Raw genomic sequence first — 15,178 nt, forward strand, 5'->3', positions numbered from 1 at the left:
AAGATACTATTTATATATTTTTCTTTGTTTAAGGCATTACAGGACCATTTTTTTTTTTCGTTACAGACTAACACAGCTACTCCTCTGAGATCTTAGAGTACATATATCATCATCCTTTCTAACAGACCAAGGCACGTTTCAGAGATCTTGCAAATAAGGTTTCATGCTACAAAACAGCTAGCATCATACCTAGTATTTGTTACTAATGCAATACAATTTACCATGAATTAATTAGTAACACAGGATTTTTAAAAATCATTAAGATTAGATATTGGCAACACTCAAAAAAATTCTGTTAAAAGAATCTTTTTCTTTCTTACCTTAAGCTATTAATACTTATGTAAACTTTGTTCGAAATGTAATCATGAAAATGTGGCATACATACACACACACACACAACAGGGAAGTGTAACACAGGGGAACCCAGCTCAGCCAGTTTCCCAAAGAGAGGACTGGGGAAAAGCAGGAAGTGGGGAGGCTGCTGATCTGTTAGCAGTTCACAGGGCAGGGGAAGATTTGGGGAAGAGGCAAAGAAGTTGACCCTATCTGTCAGTGTCTGTAATTTACCCAGCTTTTTTCCAAATGGCCGGTAGTAGGCAATGAAGCACAGATCTCTCTTACCCTTCAGCTGGCATCTTCAGTTGGATCTGGGTCACATGATCTTCCAAGTACTTCCTGCCTCCCTGATTGTAGAATGGGCTCATACCATTGAGTACAGACCCTCATGAGGGGGGAGAAAAGGGGAGAAGGGAGGATCAGAGTAAATGCTGGAGCCAGAATAGCAAGCAGCTGCTGCTGCTTCTGCTACTCCACCGCAAGGGAGCAAATACCTTGCACCCTTTTCCCCAGCCGATCAACTGCACTCCCTGCCTGTGCAAGGAGCTCTAAATCTCTGTGCAGGGCTCAGAAAAGGGCAGTGTGGCCACACAGTTTACAGGGAACCTTGATACTAACCTTGTCAATCCTGCCTAAAAGCCTTAATGGACCTCTTCTCATGAATTTGTCTAGTCCTTTTTTGACCTTGTTATAGCTTTGGCATTCACAACATCCTCCGGCGAAGAGTTCCACAGTTTGACTGTTCATTGGCTGAAGAAATCCTTCCTCTTATTTATTTTAAATCTGCTGCATGTTAATTATATTTGGTGATTCCTAGTTCTTGTGGTATGAGGACTAAATAACACTTCCTTATTTATTTTCTCCACAGTAGTCATAATTTTATAGACCTCTATTATATCCTCCAATAACTGTCCTTTTTGGGGTGAAAAGTCCCAATCTTATTAATCTTGCCTCAGATGGGAGCTATTCCATGTTGATAGTTATTTTATTGTCCTTTTCTGAACTTTTTCCAATTCCAACACATCTTTCTTGAGATATTGCTGTGAACTGTTTTCTTTCAAAATACACTTACAGTACTTATGTATAGCATCATATTATATAGTTTAATTGATGGACTTAGATTAGAATTTATATAAAATACATTTAGTTGAACAGAGCAGTAATTGAATCATGTAATGTCTCTCTTGAGTCTTTTTATTCTGCTTTGCTTTAAGAGCAGCTGACTTTGAAAAACATTCTGTGCACAAGCCATTCTCTTTATATATTATTTATTTTTTCTATATTTCTATTCCACTGTTCTTGATTACTAAGAACATTTACATGAAAACTGAATCTTTGTTTCTCAAGAGTCCATCTGCTGCTACTGCCTATTCTCAGCCTAAAGTAATAATCTGATGTTTATGACATCATCATAATTTTCAGAGTAACCAAATGAACAGACATAAATCAGATTCTGTCTTCAGATGTGGTAAAAGCAGCAGAAGTCAATGGATGTCCAACAACTAATCCCATTTTTATATAAATAGCTGGGAAAGAGGAAAGAAGAATCAGAATATATTTAAGAAGGTATCCACATAAATTCACTTATAGGCTATAGCTACAGTAGGGTGTTGGGAGAGATGTTATTTTGGTGCTCTTGTACACATACTCACACTAATTTTCATTGAACTAGCACAGGTGTAGATAGCTGTGGCAGCATGAATAGTGATAGAGAAGGCACACTTGAGCTGCTTTAAGTGCAACTATTCTAGTTTGAGGAACCCCTGGTATTATTTGTGTGCCCCCTGCTCCACTGTTCTGCATACTCATGCATGTGAGGTGAGCAATGGACTTTTTCATGAAACATACTGAGAGTTTGATGTTTTTACCATTTTAAAATGGAACAAAAGCAAAAAATAGTAAATTGCATACAAAGTAAAATCTAAAAAAAATATTTTGAGTCATTGGAATGTTTTTTTTCTCAATAGAATCTAACATTTTGTTTGAATTTAGACTTGTAGAAGTTATAATTGTGGCAGATAGGGCAACTTTTTACGTTATTTTATGGGTGTGGGATTGTATGTACTCCATGGAGAGAAAGTTCATCCATTAAGTGAAAAAATTGGAGATGATTAAGGCAAATTAATTACTAATCACCTCCTGGGGAGGATTGCATTTTCAGATTAAATTGAGTTCTACAGAGACCAACAGACAAAACAAAAGTTGTTTTAGAGCTTAAACTGTTTCAGGACCCGATTTAAAGAGAATTATGAAAATGTGAACTTGCACACATGGGGGGGGGGGGGAATGCTGTTATGGGGTTTGAAATACACATTGAACCTCCTAAATCCAAGACGCCCATTTCCAGCGAAATCTGTGGTCCAAGAGAATTACGGATGTTACTGGGCCAGAGAGCCCCAGTGCCAGGGTGTGTGAGCTGGTTGGGAGTCCACCATCGGGACTGAGCAGCACCCTGGCAGCATCAGGGCTGCCCTGATCTGGCATGGCAGCAGTGGGGCAGCCACAGAGCCCCGACCCAGCACAGCAGCAACGGAGGAGCTGCAGAGCCCTGTCCCCGACAGAAGCAGGGTAGTGGCAGCTGGGGGTCTCTGTCACCTGAAAGCCCCAGCCAGCTGGCAGAAGTGAGCCGGAGCATCACGGATGGAGCGGAGCCAGCTGGAAGGAGGGGCAGTGTCCTCTGAACAAATTCCTATTTGGGACAGGTTAGGTCCGCAAGATGCCAGATGAAGGAGGTCCAACCTTTACTGACACCTGCTAGAGCTCTATGTTGAATTGTAAGTGACTTCCAGTAACTTTTTTCAGTGTGTACATAGATTCTTTTTATTGTTTTATATGCACCTTATGTAAATCTTTTATCTTAAGGATAAATGTACTTGCTTAGAAAAAACTGTGTGATAATTTACAGTCTGGCAACACATTCTTCATAGCACTCAGAGGGTATGTCTACACTACAAAGTTAGTTCTAACTAACGGACGTTAGTTCAAACTAACTTTCATAGGCGCTACACTAGCACTCCGCTAGTTCGAATTTAATTCGAACTAACGGAGCGCTTAGGTCGAACTAGTAAAACCTCATTTTACGAGGATTAAGCCTAGTTCGAACTAGCTAGTTCGAATTAAGGGATGTGTAGCCCCTTAATTCGAACTAGAGGGAGGCTAGCCCTCCCCAGGTTTCCCTGGTGGCCACTCTGGCAACACCAGGGAAACTCTTCTGCCCCCCTCCTGGCCCCGGACCGCTTAAAGGGGCACGGGCTGGTTACGGTGCCCGTGCCAGGTGCAAGCCTGCCAGCACCCAGCCAGCAGATCCTGCACCTGGCACGGCTCGAGCCAGCCACCCGCTGCCCCCCAGCCCTCCGCCTCTTCCAGGGACCAGGCTGGCGGCTCCCGGGAGCTTGCCCGGAACCGCAAGAGGAGGGCACCCTCCTGGGCTAGTGCAGACATCATGGACCTCATCCACGATCTCCGCACTAGGCACAGGAAAGTGGCCATCTAGGGCAGGAGAGCTGCCAGCCTCGCCACCCAGGAGCAGGTGTGCAAGAGAATCAAGGGGCTCCAGTGAGACCCCCGACCCTGAGCCCTGAGCTTACAACGGCCATCCTGGGTCAGACCAAAGGTCCATCTAGCCCAGTAGCCTGTCTGCCAACAGCGGCCAACACTAGGGACCCTGGAGGGGATGGACCAAAGACAGTGACCAAGCCATTTGTCTCGTGCCATCCCTCTCCAGCCTTCCACAAACTTTGGGCAGGGACACCACTCCTACCCCCTAGCTAATAGCACTCCATGGACCCAGCCTCCATGACTTGATCTCACTTCCCTTTAAACTCTGTTCTAGTTGTAGCCTTCACAGCCTCCTGCAGCAAGGAGTTCCACAGGTTGACTCTTTGCTTTCTGAAGAACAACTTTCTGTTACTAGTTTGAAGCCTGCTACCCATTCCTTTCCTTTGGTGTCCTCTAGTCCTTCTTTATGTGAACTAATGAAGAACTTTTCTGTATGCACCCTTTCCACCCAACTCCTACTTTTAGAGACCTCTATCCTGTCCCCCCTCCGTCACCTCTTTTCTAAGCTGAAAAGTCCCAGTCTCTTTAGCCTCTCTTCATATGAGATCTGTTCCCAACCCCTGATCATTTTAGTTGCCCTCCCCTCTCCCAGCCTCTCTCTTTCCCTCTCCCACCTCCTTTTCCCAGTCTCCCCCAGTTTTGTTCAATAAAGACAGATTCCATTTTGGAAAACACATTATCTTTATTTTGTACATCAAGAAGAGGGGCTAGGGAAGGGTAAGTGGAAGGAGGTGAGGGAGGAATGGGGCACGAGCCCCCGATGGGGAGGACTGGGCTGGCTCTGCAGGCTTCTGGGGATGGAAGCTCTCCTGCAGCCCCCCAATTGCCCGCTCTCCCCAGATGGCAGCCTGCGGCAAGTTCAGCCGGGCTGATGTCTGAGTGGTGTGATGTGCCCAGTGTTGGCAGTCCAGGCAATCCAAGCCGGGACTGCTTTGCAAGCGGGGCACCCCTGAAAACTGTCTGTCCAGGGTGGGGGTCGGGACCCTTTAAGCACAGCCCTCAGCTAGCCTGAGACAGCATCTCCACGCTCTAAGTCCTCCTCTGATGCCCTGACGGCACTGCTTCCGGCCATCCTTAACCCCGGTTCAGGGTCCACTTAATGTAGACATGCTAGTTCGAATTAGCAAAACGCTAATTCAAACTAGTTTTTTAGTCTGGAACCGTTAGTTCGAATTAGCTTAGCTCGAATTAACTAATTCGAACTAAGTTAGTTCGAATTAACGTTGTAGTATAGACATACCCAGAGAGAGAAAGATCAATGGCCTTTTTAGGAAGGTTAGCTGAGGATATCACAGTATAGCGCCAGCAGTTGGGAAGATTTAAAATTTCCTAACCAGACAGGGATGGGACAAAAGTCTCTCACAGAGACAGTATGGCTGAAGACCTAAGGTCTAACTGGAACACCTGGAATGGAGCACAGTGAGGGTATGCCTACATTGTAGATTTGTTCCAGAAAAAATAGCTGTTTTCTGGAAAAACTACACTTATGTCCACATTGCTATTGCGTTCTTTTGACAGAAAGTTGAAAAAATGGAGGGGGTTTTCAACGGAAAGTCAAAAGAATGGTAAACCTCTTTCTACGAGGAAGAAGGCTTTTCCCAAAAAAGCTTTTTCAGAAAAAGGCGTGTGTGGACATGGAAGAGAGTGTTTTTAAAAAAAAAGAGGCCTCCAGGAAAAAGCACAGGTTCCCTGATGACCACTCGGTCTACAGTAATCACAACTGAAATGCGAGATAGCCTCCAATCAATGTGGACACTATCTTTCGTAAAAGCAGATCATTTTTTCGTTGCGCTTCTGCTGTGTAGAGTCACTCTTTAAAAAAAAAAATTTCTGGAAGATCTCTTCCAGAAAAGTTTCTTCCAAAAGAAGCTTGCAGTCTAGACATAGCCTGAGAGAGCTGAAGGGCAGTTGCACGGAAACTGTGACAATATTGTATTATAAAAATGTTTTTAAAAAGTTTGAAATAGAAAATGTTAATATTGTATTCTGAAAATGAGATATATAATGTTATTTTATCTTAACAAATTATTTCTTTTCCATTTTACTTTGAAACAAACATTACTCTAAAAGGACATATTTCTTTGAGACTTTTGGCAAACTGACATTTTCTGAAAATTTTTTAAACATTTCAAATTGTTTGCTTGCTAAAGAAAAGGTGCAATTAGCAGCTCTAAAAATACCTATTCAAATACCTTACTAGAAATGGTTTTTAAAAAATGAGAAAATAGTGTAGAGAAAGGAGTAATAAGAAAATTTTAACTGATATTTCTCCTGTTTCTTTTTCACTGACTTTTCAAATTTGGAAAATGTCTTATTTCAGAAGTTTGAACTGAGACAATTATGGTGTATTAGAGTTATTTCTACATAGAATCATATGTTTAGAAGAGACCTCAGGAGGTCATTGAGTCCAGCCCCCTGCCCAAAGTGGGACCAATCCCAATTAATCATCCTAGCCAGGGCTTTCTCAGGCTGAGACTTAAAACCCTTTAAATAATGTCTTGCATCAGCTTGTTAAATGTAATTACATATTCCTCTACATTTTATCCTTTTCTCTTAGGTATCTCTATCAGCATTTTTCTCTCAACAAGAGGCAGGACTCTATAAATATGAATAATTGCTTGAGTAGGAAAAAATAAATTAAACTCTAAAGCTGATAATTTGAACTTCAGTTTACTTGATAGGGAAAACTAATGGAATAAATGAATCAGGACTCAGCAGTTATAGTCCTTGTGTCTGCTGACTCAAATTCATTTGGCCTCATGTGCTAACATCGCTCAGATATTCCTTCTCTTTTTCTTTCTCTTTTTTGATGTGTGTGTACATGATTTATCATACATATTCTTTCATAAATAGAAAAACATTCACTGAAGGACTTTTGTGTATTTAGTTAGGCATCACAATGCAAATGACTGGCAAATTCTGATCTGTGCACTACAGAACGTAAGACTCCTTTTGGAAGCAAGATTTATTTTACTCTTCAAGTATGTAATAGAATAAGATGGTGGCTTTCTCTTCTGTGAAGTGAGAAACAGTAGGATTGTGACTGCAACTGAGGGCTGGTCTATACTACAGTGTTAAATTGAAATTAGTTGTGTTAGGTTGATTTCAAAATTAATACATCCAAACTACCATGCCATTCCTGCCATCTTAAAAGGCATTTTCGATTGAATTTTGTACTTCACTTCTGCTAGAAGCACAGCTCTTGAGTTGACTTTCCTGGATAGACTTTGGAGTAGTGTAGACACAGCACTATATAACTTAAAGGGATTTGGCCTCCAGGAGGTGTTTTAGGGCATGTCAACATTGCAGTGTTACTTTGAAATAAATAATGTTATTTCAAAATAATAAGGTAAACATGCACATAGTAAGCCCATTATTTTGAAATAATTTTGAAATAACAGACTTCTTATACCAGAATAATAAACCCTCATTTCACGAGGAATAACACACCTATTTTGAAATATTTATTTTGAAGTAGGGTGTGAGTGGACAAGGCAGTTGCGGTTATTGCAAAATAGTCCACTCTGTCCACACCCCTCAGAACTGTATAGTTTCCCTTCACCTTCAGCCTTCAAAGTATAGTCACAGGGGAAACAGTATGTGGCACAAGAAAGGCCCTGATCACCCTGTGCCACACTGCAGTGCCCTGCTCTGCCTTTCCTGATAGCATGGAAGACCCCTGAGCTCCCACCAAGGCCCCCCCCCCCCAGTTGCAAGCGAGCCAGCAGCCAGCTCTAAAGCCCCTGCCCAGGGGCAGATGAGGAGGGCTCCTTCCTGGTTTGATGCGGAGATCCTGGATCTCATTGAGGTCTGGGGAAAAGAGGCTAACCTCTAGGAACTCCACATTAGATGCAGGAATGTGAATGTCTACACCTGGATGGCCACCAGCTGGGGTCAGAAGGGCAACATGCGCGCCCATGAACAGGTGTTCATGAAAATTAAAGAACTCGATTAGGCGTACACGAAGGCCAGGAAGGGGTGTTACCCCAATCATGCCACTATTATGAGAAGCTGTACAACATCCTGGGAGGGTGGTTGCTCCCTTCCTCCCCCTTGTTGTTGACTCTAGCCTGGAGCCACCTATTGTGAGCATGCCGAAGGGCAGGCCTGTGGACTAAGAAGTAGAGGCAGAGGAGGAGGAAAGGGAGGTCACAATGGACACAATGCCCACCAACCAGGAGATCATCCCTGGAGCCAATGCCCCCTCCAGAATGTCACCCAGGGTTCGGACAAAGCCAGGGAAGGCCCATCAGGTGAGTTCCATTACTTTTCCTAGAAACACAAGTGGCAAGGGGCTGTGTGCTCCTCAATCAGCTTTCTCGGCCTGGGGATCATACAGCAGCCTATGCATGTGGGTACACGTGGAGCTCCAGTTCTGAGCAAAGAGCTGCGTGAAGTGGCCACAAAGGAAACTTGCGCTCCTTCTCATAGAGTTTCTGGAGAGGCCGGCCTTACTCCTGACCCCTGTGGTGGGCCACATTCCCATTACAAGACACCAATAAGGAGGATGGGGTCATGGGCACACACAACAGTGCCACAAATGGCGCATAGTCATACCTGCACTCTCTGGGCAGCATCTGCTCCCGGTCAAGTGCAGTGAGGCAAGGGACACTGAACCTACACTGGAATTTTCTGGGGTGAAGGAAGTGGAAGGGACCCCAGAAGCACCTGACAAGTGGCTTCATGCACACCTTCTCCTGGGATGACTGACCTTACTGTTCTGAACAACTGGACCAGTTGCAAGTGGAGCATGAGTGATATCTCCCACACCAGCCTCCCAACCCTATGAAACCTGCAGGCACTGCCAAACCCTGGAAGACCTGAGTGAGAACACATTGCCTGCCTCCATGCCCTGCAGTAGTCTCTAAAGTGTCAAGAACAGAGGTTGGACACCGACCTGGAACTAAGCAGGAGCTGTCGCAGGAGGCCTGGAGCATGTGCAAGGCATATACACCATTGTTGACCACCTGGTCACCGCCATTGACCAATCCAGCAGCCCCCACCCCCACCCAACACACACTTGCTCCTTCTACCGTGCACTGCATCTGCACCTGCTCTTGCCCCCTCCCCCCAGCTTCTCCTCGTAGCTCCTTCTCTCTCCCTTGTGTGGCCACTGAGGGCCCCGCACACAAAGCTGTGCTACAGATCTTAGGGTATGTCTACGCTACATGGCTCCATCGATGGGGCCATGTAGATAAGCTTTGTAGACATAGGAAAATGAAGCGGCGATTTAAATAATCGCTGCTTCATTTACATCAAAATGGCTGCACTGTGCCGATTAGCTGTTTTTCGGCACAGCGTGGTAGTCTGGACACTCCACAGTCAACATCAAAAGCCTTTGTCAAAGGCCCCATTATGCCTCGTGGGATGAGGTTTACAGAGGTGGTTGACAAAGGCTTTTGATGTCGACTGTGGAGCATCCAGACTATTGCGCTGTGCCGACAAACAGCTGATCAGCACAGCGCAGCAGCCATTTTGATGTAAATGAAGCAGCGATTATTTAAATCGACGCTTCATTTTCCTATGTCTACAAATCTCATCTACATGACTCCGTTGACAGTGCCATGTAATGTAGACATACTCTAATAGTGGCTCAGGTATCCCTTCTACTCTACTCCAGGTGATGATTAAAAGGAGCAGAAGGTTTTCATTCACACAGCTTTGATTGTTACACAGAACAAATGTAAACAATGTTTTCTTGTTCTTCATGCTTTGTTGTCAGGCTCTTAAACTGGGGTTATCTTTCCTATTAATTTCTGTTATTTTTCAGTGTGTGTTAGCTAATTAGAAATACATGGATTGAGGGCAAGAGGCTCTTTATTCGCTCCACGCATAGTTATTAGCAGGGGTATAGTTTACAGGGTAGTATATGCAAGAAAGGAAGCAGTTTGGTAAGGAATAACCACGTAACAGTGACATCAATGTTGGGTTATTAATGAAACTGGTTTTTAAAGCTTCTTGGAGATGCTTTGTGCCTCAGTGTGCTCTTCTTATTGCTCAGGTGTCTGACTGCTCACAATGAGCTGCCAGTCATTATATTTCAACCTCATATCCTTCCAGAAACAACGTTTCCCGCTTCCCAGATAATATTAAGCACATAGCAAGGAGCAACAATAGGGATATTGTTTTCACTGAGGTAAAACTGTATCAGTGTGCTTTTAAATGCCCAAAGGCACATTCTATCACCATTCTGCCCTTGCTCAGACTGTTGTTGAACTGTTCCTCCAGGCTGTCTGTGTATGGCTTCATGAGGCATGGGAGCAAGTAGTAATCTGGGTCTCCATGGATAGCTATTGGTATCTCAACATCACTAGTGGTAATTTTCCAGTATATGAAGAAAGTTCTTTCTTGCAGCTTTCTGAAGAGACCAAAATTCCTAACAATGCATGCATCATGCACCTTTCCCAGCCATCTCTTGTTATTTGGCCCTCCTTATTCACTATTGTTTGCAACGGCAATGGGAAGTATCCTTGTGGTTTATATATTCTTTGAAAAGTGGTCTGATGCCAAGATAACAATATGCATTCTGTGTATGACCCCACCACAGCTTCTTAATTATCAGGGCTAGTCTCATTTTGGTATCACTGTGCTTCTGGGTTGGGGAAAGAAATGTTCCATGAAAGTGGCCTTATGCATTCAAAAGCTCCGTAGACAATGCTATTCGCCCCATAGCTGCATAACCCAGAGTCCCACCGCTGTTTGTTTCCTTGCTTTGTCGTATCAGGCTTTGGGAGCCTAACTCGAATTCCAGACAGCCATAGGAGAAGTGGGATAGCTGCCCACAGTGCATAGTTCTGTGAGTGCATGTGAGCCATACTAGTAAATAAGCACTCCACTGACTGAAAGTGCATCGTGGGGATATGCAGAATCAACCTTGTAAAATTGGAAGCTAAATGTCAACTTAAATAAATAATTTGACCACATTTCAAAGTATAAACATAGTTTGAGACATAAAGGCAAGTTTTGAAGTAGCAGGATTTGTTCCTAAAAGTAGAAAATTAAACCAAAGTAAAAATTGAAACTATAATGCCACATCTATACTTATGTACCAGAGATAGACCTTCTGGCATTCAATTTAGTGGATGTAGTAAAGACTCACCAACTCAAACATTGATGGTGCCCCCAGTCAGCACTGGTACTCCTCGCAGTTTGCTCCCATCTACCTCCCACTGTGAAGATGGCAACACATTCGGCTTAAGATATGACAACTCCATCTACTTTATTTACATAGCTGGAGTTGCATACCTTAAGAAAATATACTGAGTGTAATATAGACATTACATACATTACAGATAGTTGAAAAATAGAGAAAAGGTGGAAAGAGGCTGGAATATTTTCAGAACAATTGCCAATGAGGGAATCTAGGAAATGAAGTGTAGTAGAAAATAAAAGCTTAATTTAAGGGGAATTCAGAGATGGCTTATAGAGATGGTTGACAAATATAATATAGATTAGGAATCACTGAGAGACAGGCCAATAATCTGGATGGAGTAAGAGAGCCTGACAGGTCAGGTAATGAAAAGTGACCTGAAATGCATCAGTGATATGACAAATGTAAAAGAACAATGGAATGCCTCAATATTGAAGGAACTAAAGAGGACAAACAAAATGCACTTCCTTGGAAGATCCTCTAAGATATCCTGAGGATAATAAGAAAATGGCACCCCATCTCTGCATACTCAGGGAACCCTCCATGTGTTGAATTGTCCCACGTGGAAAAGCTGTCTTAACATATGGTATTGTAACATATAGTGCCTGGACATATGGTATTGGGGCAGGGAATTTGTGGACAAGGGAATAATTAATGGAGTGTAAAAATAGAGAGAGGAACAGGATGTAAGGCTGTGTCCAGACTCAGGGGATTTTTCGAAAAAAGTAGCCTTTTTTCGAAAAAACATCACCTGCGTCTAGACTGCAGCTGCGTTCTTTCGAAATTAAATTGAAAGAATGCGGCTTTTCTTTCGACGGCGGTAAACCTCATTTCACGAGGAAGAACGCCTTTTTTCGAAAGTGCTCTTTCGAAAAAAGGCGTTCTTGAATGCCAACAGGGCTTTTTAGAAAGAGAGCATCCAGACTCACTCGCTGCTTTCTTTCGAAAAAGCGGCTTGCTTTTTCGAAAGTACTGCTTGCAGTCTAGACGCTCTTTTTCGAAAGAGGCTTTTTCAAAAGATACTTTCGAAAAAGCCTTTTTCGAAAGAGGCTTGCAGTCTAGACATAGCCTAAGTGAATACAGCATTCCATCCTCCAGCCTTGTAGAATTGACCAAGAAAAATTATACTGCCTGTGAATGTATTGTCTTTTATGCTTATCCCCTCAAAGGAAGGCATTTGCCTCTAAAAGGGTCTTCAGCACCTACTGACCCTTAATAACTTGGTTCCTTTAGATTCTGCTGCTAGAAGTGAAGAAGGAGTGCTAATGGCCAGACTTGATGGGGAAATCTACACAGAGGACCTTGGAATCCCACAGATTCCCTAAGGCCTTTAAGGTAAGTATGTCTGGTGTGATTTTCATTGGGATAACCTTAATGCAGATTTACTCAGCTATTACTCGGCAATTATTTTAACTTTGATATTATGGTTTAATGCATACCTTTATTTGCTGATACATATAGCAGCACTGTGGATGCTCTCACACTGGATAATTTTGAATTTAGATCAGTTTTCAATATAGTTCACAAGTAAAGGCTCTTACAGGGAGGTGTTTCTTCCACACCGTTTGCAGCACAGCTAATGAGCTGCCAATTCTTTATTCATTCTGTGTCAGAAGCATAGTTGTTGAAGACATGTTCTACATAATTTAAAGGAGCTCTGCCTTGAAATAGTATGACAAATTGTTCCTGACTGAATATTCATCAAAATGTCTCTTTCCATATCTAGGCTACTCCCTGCTTCTTGATGTATTATTTTTTATTGTGTAAACAATATTTGAAAGCTGATTCTAGTTGATAAGTGGAAAAGGATTTTTATTGTATATGTATATACTTATTTTCGTTGCCTATATGCATAAATTTACATTTAAATATTAACTGATTTTATGACAGAACAATTAGATGATATTTCTGACAGGTACCTATTCCAGATAAAGTCAATTAGCAGCCTGTTTCATACCAAATTTTCTAAAACCCTTTCCTGCAAAATGTAAAGTCTCAAACACAAGTTATATCTTTCACCATACACATGTCTCACTACCCTAAATAAGAAATTCAGGATTAAATTCTGGACTCTGTGCTTTACAAACCCACATGGTTTGTCTTTGATGCTGATTTTTACACTAATTATATCCCTAATACTCTTTGGTATGTATCCTAGAAAACAAACAAAGAAAAAGCAACTACTTATATTGCAAATGTATTATTGTCTACATGTTTCTTTTCCTCCTTCATACAAACTCCGTGAGCACATTGCTTTAGCTCCGATATTTGTCTTTCCTTTAGGCACATGAACTTTTAGGCCTCTCTGTTCAACCTAGGATTAGAACTGATGACACTATTGAACAACATTTCCAAATGGGATTAATGACTGTGAAGAAACCAAACTGAAGGCTTAAATTGCTATAGTAGGTTCATATTTTCTCAATCTTTGGTAACACATTTTTTAAAATAAAATGTTGGGTATAAAATAAATGCTACATCCACTGAGCTCTTTAGATTTTTGGAGATCTGGATGTAGCATAGATCTTACCTTTCTGAGAGCCTTGATTATGTTATATATGATCTAGTTTATTATTTTCTGACATTAACTTTTTATTTTAACTTTGTATTTAATATCATAATGTATACTATAAAGGAAACATATTTCAAAGGAGAAGTCATTTTCAAATGAAAATTCTAAATATGCCATTAAAAATATTGAAGTAGAAGAGCGTGACATTATCTAAATATTTTCTTTCTTTCTTTCATAATTTTAAAAATTGATACACTTCCAAAGGAAGCTTTGATTTGATGGGCAAACATTCCACTGGAAATTTTTTGATCATCTTTACTTACAGATTTCACTAGGAACTCTCTTTTCATACTTCTCTACTGTAGCTAGTCTGTCTCTCCCAGCATAAATAGTTCAAGTGTGAGCAGTGTGCTGCTTCATTGACAGTGTCCATTATGGATTGTGAAATAGTGCGGAACTAGAGCTGTCTGGCTTCTTCTGACCTTCTGAGGATTAGGAAGCCATAGCTGGCTCACCAACACACTCAGCACAGAGTAGCAGAGCCATTTGCATTCATTAATTTCTACATAACTTGAATAATCTCCTATGGCTTTTTCAGGATTGAAATTTGCATCCTCCTCTCATCTAATTTCAAATTTATGTGATATCAATTGGACTATTTTCTTGAAGATGTGTCTTTCAAACTTCTAAATAGAGAAGCATAGGTAAGTTAAAACAGTTCTGAGTCTTCTAGTAACTTGAAATAATAAATAGGCAAATAATTATTTATTGGAGGTAAATTATATGTGGGAAAATAATTATTTGAATTAAACATATGACTTTATAAGAGGATTGCACACATGATTGTTCTACAGGTTCATTGTATATATCAGGGACTCCCTCCTCCCTCATAAGCACATTGCGACCTCACTCCCCCCATTTCTTCTTTCCAGTTTTACAAATTTCTCCAGAAGCAACAAGTTTTGGCTCATTGACACTTAGCGCATTCCCTGAAATTCTGGAATTAATCAGATAGGGTGGTTCTCAAAATATACTGCCTTACAGAAGACAAGCACAATCAAGTTGAGCATAGGCTTTGCAAACTCAGACAATGATTTGGCAGCAGACAGGACAAATGTATTTGGCATTACAACAAATCTGCCAGTGAAGCTAAAATGAATTTACAATGTAAAATCATGCAAAGATTTAATTTGATTCCTGAGCAGTTTGTTCAGATATGGATGGATAATGGTGCATTGGCAAGAGAGGAATCAAAGTGGCAATTTAACATACATTATCTAGCAGTGCCCTTCTGTTTAAAATGTTAGAAATGGTATATATTATTACAAGTTACTAGATGACTCAGAACTATTTTTGCAGCTATATTTTAGCTAAATACATTTATATATGAAGTATTTTATTAAATTCATTTCAATAGCTCTTGGCTGTCCAAGGAGTTTTATACCTAGAAGGTTGAAAAGCTAGGTATGTATGTCCTATTGCAAGTATGGGATGCATTCATATGAACATTCTATATATAAAACAATTGGGGAAAAAAGAAGAAATGCATGTAATCTGGAAATAATTTATTTCTCATCTAAAGAGGCTCTTTGACCTGTCTTCACATCTATGTACATTGACAA

The 15,178-nt window shown here is 41.4% G+C and overlaps 1 long non-coding RNA gene across 1 annotated transcript; it reads left to right on the top strand.

Moving 5' to 3' along the window:
* Positions 1-1,796: 1,796 nt before the first annotated feature.
* Positions 1,797-13,455, top strand: LOC112546443 (uncharacterized). Its single transcript, XR_003090142.3, has 4 exons — positions 1,797-1,902; positions 3,039-3,110; positions 12,278-12,379; positions 13,328-13,455. It is a non-coding gene; the product is annotated as an uncharacterized LOC112546443 (long non-coding RNA).
* The last annotated feature ends 1,723 nt before the right edge of the window (positions 13,456-15,178 follow it).

Source organism: Pelodiscus sinensis, chromosome 3, assembly GCF_052426305.1.
Source record: "Pelodiscus sinensis isolate ZL-2025 chromosome 3, ASM5242630v1, whole genome shotgun sequence".
NCBI classification, from domain to species: Eukaryota; Metazoa; Chordata; order Testudines; family Trionychidae; genus Pelodiscus; species Pelodiscus sinensis.